The sequence below is a fragment of the Ceratotherium simum genome, chromosome 38 (assembly GCF_057802395.1).
Source record: "Ceratotherium simum simum isolate JZ-2026a chromosome 38, ASM5780239v1, whole genome shotgun sequence".
NCBI lineage: Eukaryota > Metazoa > Chordata > Mammalia > Perissodactyla > Rhinocerotidae > Ceratotherium > Ceratotherium simum.
Genome location: NC_141937.1, coordinates 12,241,541 through 12,247,774, shown reverse-complemented (window position 1 = coordinate 12,247,774; position 6,234 = coordinate 12,241,541). Strand labels below are relative to the sequence as shown.

At 41.2% G+C, this 6,234-nt stretch overlaps 1 pseudogene; it reads left to right on the top strand.

Moving 5' to 3' along the window:
* The first annotated feature begins 3,679 nt into the window (after positions 1-3,679).
* Positions 3,680-4,066, top strand: LOC101391204 (splicing factor C9orf78 pseudogene; annotated as a pseudogene).
* The last annotated feature ends 2,168 nt before the right edge of the window (positions 4,067-6,234 follow it).

Genomic DNA, 6,234 nt, shown 5'->3' with positions numbered 1-6,234 from the left:
GAATACAGACGTGTGAATTTTACTCTAAGCTTCAGACCTATTATCAATACTCGTAATTCAATGTCTTCCCCCAAAATAATCTCAGTGGTTGAGAAAACTTTATTCTCTAACATAAAACTGAACCTCTAGGCCTGCTCTTCAGGCTGATCCTGAGTAACTGACACTTATTTAAGTGTCCATCAATTTCCTTTCAGGCATGCCTTAAGTACCTGGTACATGCCAGGGGCTTCCCTGGGCATCATCCCTGTTCCCATGGAGCTTATTAAAGGAAGGGGAGTAGATGAGTGAATTGATGGTGCATGATATCATGGAAATATGTACAAGATAAAGAAGTAATCCAGAGAAGTGTGTGATCACAACATAAATAAAATTGTTTCCCCAGCTTGCTTTCTACTCCAGTGGCCAAAGATCATAAAATAAAGATAAGTTTTCTTTCCTCCTTGCCCATTGAAAATTGTTACTTACTTTGGGTGAAAGGATATTTGCAAGGCTGCTTTTATGATATACAGCTGCTTTCACCTCGAGTCAGAGCATTTTAGAGATCAATTTTCACAGCACCAGTGGAAGACAAGGGATATATATCTGTTAGTTGCTCTGAATTTCACTTCTGACAGTGATTGAAATGGCTAAGACCACCTCTGCCCCAACACATTCCCACTCAACATCAGTTACCTGAAAAACGACTGTAGATTATCACAACAAAGTGTAGCTTCCAGGAATACCAAGGGCTGGTCAATTTGGCATCTGTCTCACTGGGATGAGGTTTGGACCACATTTTGTTAACATATGCATGAGACTGTCATAAAGGAGGAAAGGAAAAGCTGTACTGAGAATTATACACATAATAACTTTCCTCTTTCTTCTTTGTATATCTTGCTCTTTGCTTGAGTCTAGGGACTTTGTTTGCAATTTAGTTCAAGAGATGTTTATTAAGCACATACTATGACCTAGCACTGTACTGTCAGTGCTGGAGATACAAAGTATATTGGATATAGCCTCCTCCCTAAAGGAGTTTATAGTAATAAGGAGGGAGAGAGCAGGCAGGAGAACCACATAACTGTAGAGACTCAGTATGCATCTATCAATATGTTTGGTGTTGTCTGGCCATTAGCAGGGCAGGCTTTGGGGTCAGGCTGCCTACATGACCTTGGACAAGTTACTTAAACTCTTTATACCTCGGTTTCCTCTTCACTAAAATGAGAATACTATTTCCTTAAATGAGTAAACATATGTGAAGCACTTATAATAGTGTCTAACATGTAATAAACCCTTGATAAATATTAGCAATCATTACTAATATAATATTGTAATGAGAGGATTATGTGCAGACTTCTGTGGGAGCATAAAGTAGAGTCATTTTTTCAAACTGGATGGAGTCCCTGGAGAAGATGACGTCTGAGCTGAGTCTTGAAGAATCCATTGGTGTTTTCCAGAGGAGGAGAAGAGGAGGGCACTCAGAGGAAATCACATGTGCAAAGTGGAAGGAGGTGGGGAGGAGGGGACTGCTAGGCTCTACTTTACTTCCTAGAGTCCAAGGGAGTGGAGACCTGCAATGACCAGAACCTCTAGTCTGAGGACGGAGGGACAGGAAACAAGACCAAAGACAAAGGCAGAGGCCAAGACGTGGAGGCCCAGATGGTCACAGAGGACTACATCCTACAGATAGTCAGGAACCCTTGAAGAGTTTGCATAGCCAAACTAAAATTTCGGATTGATCACTCGGTTGGCTCTGTGAAAGGTGGAAGACCAAGGATAAAGACAAACTCTTGCAATGATCCAAATGAGAGAAGATGAATGAAGACATTTGCAGTAGAAATATAGAGCATGCCTCAGTTTTAACTCACTTGTCATTCACATAAAAATATTTCTTGAGCACCTCTTTTGTGTCACACCCTCTGGATATAGAGGAGAAATTAAGACTAACACCTGTTTACTCTTGTGAAGTTTATGGTATAGTAGTGGAGAAAGCTATTATCCAAATAATTTGAGAAGAAAGTATTTATTTATGGTTGTAATAGTCTATGAGGAAAGAGTATGGACTGTGGTAAGAGTGAGCAATGGGGGTATCAGAATAGCATCATGGTTACATGCAAGACTCTAAACTAGACTCTTGAGTTTAAATCCTAGCTCTGTTGCTCAACTGCTATGTGATATTGGGCAACTTACTTCTCAGTGCTTCAGTTTTCTCCTCTACAAATGGGGCAATAGTACCTACCTCCTAGGATTTTTATGAGGATTAAATGAACGCATATATGGAAAGTACTTAGAACAGAGCCTGCACGTGGAAGCACAATATATTTATTACCATCCAACCTGTTCTGGGAGGAGCTGTCAGCAAAAGCTTTTCTAGGAAGTATCAAGTAGGATGATTCTAGAGGGATAAATGTGAGTCAATCAGAGTAGATCATTCCAGACGGGCAGAAAGGCACAAGTGAAGACCCAGGGATGGGAAAAGCGTTGCTGTGTTCAAGGACCCAAGAGAAGGTCAGAATGGCTGGAGTTTAGTAAATGAGAAAAGTGTTTTGAGACGAGAGTAGAGAGCTGGGTGGAGGTAGATCACACAGAGCATTGTCAGATAGGGAGTTAGAATTCTTGAGAAGCCATTGATGAGTTTCAAGCAAGAGAAGAGCATGGTCTGATTTATGTTTTTAAAACAGAATCTTAGTTACAACATAAAGGAGGGAGAGAGAGGAGGAGCAATTGTTGGGGACTAATTGGGAGGCTATTTTATTGATATAATAAGAGTCAATGATGGCTTTGAATGGAGTGGTGGCAGTGGTGGAACTTGGCAATTCGCTGAATGTGAGAGGAGTGATAAGGGAGAGACTGGAATCAAGGATGAGTTCAGGTTTTCTTGCTCCTACAGCCTGGGCAGATGTTGATGTCCTGATCTGTCCAAAGAAAAATGCTGGAGGAGAAGTAGGTTAGGGATTTATAACTGGGATTGAGTTTGGCTGGGAATAACAGAAGATCTCCTACTAATGGTAGCGTAATAAGAAATAAGTTTGTTTCTTCCTCCAGTTCAAAACATTTGCAGGCTTATATGGGCTGGTGTGGCCCTTCACAGAGTAACAGACTCAAATTCTTTCTACCTTGTAACATCACATGTGTGGTTTTTGTTCCCAGGGTCACCTCATGGACTACTTGGTTCCTGATATTCCAATATTGCGTCCATATTCTGGCCAGTAGGAAGAAGTGAGGGGAGAAAGGAGCACTCCCTCCCTTTAAGGACACTTCCCAGAAGTTGTACATATGACTTCTGCTTCTATCCCTGTGATGGTTAATTTTATGTGTCAAATTGGCTATAGCATGATACCCAGATATTTGGTCAAATACTAGTCTAAGGGTTGCTGTGAAGGTATTTTAGGGATGAGATTAACGTTAGATTTTGAGTAAAGCAGATTATCCTCCATAATGTGGGTGGGCCTCATCCAATCATTTGGAGCTTCTTAAGAGAAAAAAGACTGATGTTCCCCAAGGAAAAGGGAATTCTGCCTACAGACTGCCTTCGGACTGGGTTGCAACATTAACTCTTCCTTGGGTTTCTAGCCTGCCAGCCTATCCTCAGATTTTGGACTTGCCAGTCTCCACAATCACGTGAGCCAATTTCTCAAATCTCTCTCTCTCTATATATATATATATGTAAGTGTGTGTGTGTGTATACACACATATGGTGGACATGAAGAAACTGAAGGAAAGGGGCAAAGATAAGATCAGTGAAGGAGAAGACCTCCACCTGGGGACATCATTTTCCGCAAAAACTAATCAAAGGGTTGAGGAAGCCGACATGACAAAGTACACTGAGATAGAGTTGAAGAAGAGGAAAGGGATTGTAGAACACAAGGAACAGAAAGTCAAGCCAAAGAATACAGAGGACTGTCTTTTCTACCTTCCAGAAAACATCTGTGTTTCCTCGGCAAAGAAGACCGAGGAGATGCTTTCCAATCAGATGCCGAGCTGCATCCCTGAGCTAGACCTAGGCATTGACACTAAAATAAAAAAATATCATTTCCACAGAGGATGCCAAGGCCCTGGCAGAGCAGCAGAACAAGAAGAAAGACAGTGAGACATGTCAGTCACATATATACACACACGCATACACACACACATCGTTTTGGTTCTGTTTTTCTGGAGAACTCTGACTAATACAATCCTATTGGACCCCATTGGACCATATGACTATGCACGGCTGTGAGGACGGCTGGGAAATGTGGTGTTAATTTTGATGGTCAAGTAGGCAACTACAGTTTAGGGGAATTGTTATTATGGAAGAGTAGAAGAAAGTGCAGGTTAATGAGGGACAACTGGCAGTCTTATCCACAGCTAACTATTTGAAAATTAGCTTCAACAGGTTGTATTGGAAATACTCATAAGATTTCCACATATGGAGTCGGGTAGTTAGTTCAGAAATGTGGACTTGAAGAACTGAAGAGAAGACGGAGATGAAAAAATAAAGTTGGTGGTCTCCAAATTATACATAAAGTTAAAGCTGTGGACTTGAATAAGATTCTCCAGGAAGAGAGTCCCGCATGAGATGAAACCTAACTCCGAGCTTGTGCAGCTTCAACATCTAAAGTTTGTATGCGGGAAGAGAGGTTGCAAATGAGCCTAAGCAGGTTGGCAAATGGCCATGGAGGAAGGAGGAAATTGTAAGTTGAGGTATGTTTAGAAGGTAAAATAAGTTGAATTTAGAAATTGATTAAATGTGAGGTTGAAGGAATGGTGAGTTTAAGATGACACCATAGTTTGTGTTGCTGGGGAGACAATGTTGTTATTCATGAATGGTGAATAGAAGAGGAAGAAGAGGTGTGGGGAAGAAGATAATGGATTTGAACATGTTGGACCTGTGAACAGCCTGGTGAAAATGCCCCAGTGGCCATTGGACGTAGGAGTCTGAAGCTCTGGGGAGGCATTGTGGCTGGGGGTAGCGACTAAGGGGTCATCAGTTTATACAGGTAAAAATTAAAGCTATAAGGCTAGGCTATGCGAGAGGGGAGGGGCAGTGGATGGAAGACAAAATTCTGAAATTAAAAGTCCAAAGAGGAATTCTTAAAGGAAGCCAAGAAGGCGTGGTCAGAGGGATGTCTTGGAAGCAAAAGGAATAGTTAAAATGCACCATTGAGGTTCCGTAACATAAAGATTAAAAAAGGTTCCTTAGAGTTGTCAATGAGAAAGGCCGTAATGGAATTGGTCACAGCAGTCCAGTATAGTGGAGAGGACGGAAGCCAAAGAGTAGTTGAAGAATAAAATGGTGAAGAAGTAGAAGGAGAGAGAGAAATCTCACTGGAGGTTGATTGGGGGCCAGATGGGAGGGGTTTGTTTGTTTTCATCTTTATGGGAGCTGCTTCATCATGTTGATAGGCAGAGGCAAAGGAACCAAAGTGAACAGAGTAAATGAGAGCGCTGTGTGGCTGACAGGCAGGGGAGATCAAGTTAGCTGAGCTAAGGTCAGAGAGATTCCAGGCTATGGCATTGAGTCATCCATGTGCCTAGGATGTTCACCTGGAAGGCAGTAAGACTTTGAGATAAATGGAAAAAGCAATCTCTATATACTCATGGCATTTAAAACAGTGCGATGCCCTTATGATATTGTAATAGTTGATTTGGTGATCCATTGATTATTGCTTCTGTGTTGTTTATAAGGTCTGCCACTTAATACAGAAGAAACGTTGGCTTCATTGAAGTTTAAGTGTAATTGTTCATTTGGGGCAAATTCTCCCATGATCCCTGTGCTTAATTCCTAATTTATTCCCATTCCACAACTCCACATCTTTGTTATTGAAATGATTATCTTGGGATGCAACCAATTCAGGTCTTCCAAGAAAAATCATTTCTAGAAATCCATTAGTAGGTTTAGTTCAAAAGTAAGAATTAAGGTAAATCTCCTGTCCAATGGGAGGATGAAACAGGGGAAGTAGTGGGCTGTTTGGTGGGTGACACTAGGGCCGGGGCTCACGGGCTGGATAACTAGACTCATTTCTTTTCTGATCAAATGCACCTTTGCCATTTTCCTATCAGATTCATCAAACACATTCAGGACACTTTTTCTACAAATTGCTACCTTTGTCTCAAATTAAGTAGTTTTAATGAGCTTTCTCTTTCTGTCCACAATGTCTGCATAATACCAAATTTGGGGATAGCATATTAATTATGCCATAATTATTAAGGCAGGAGGTGGCTTTTAATGAGATCTTGAAACACAACTGTTTCCTCTATGTCCAATCAAAATCCACA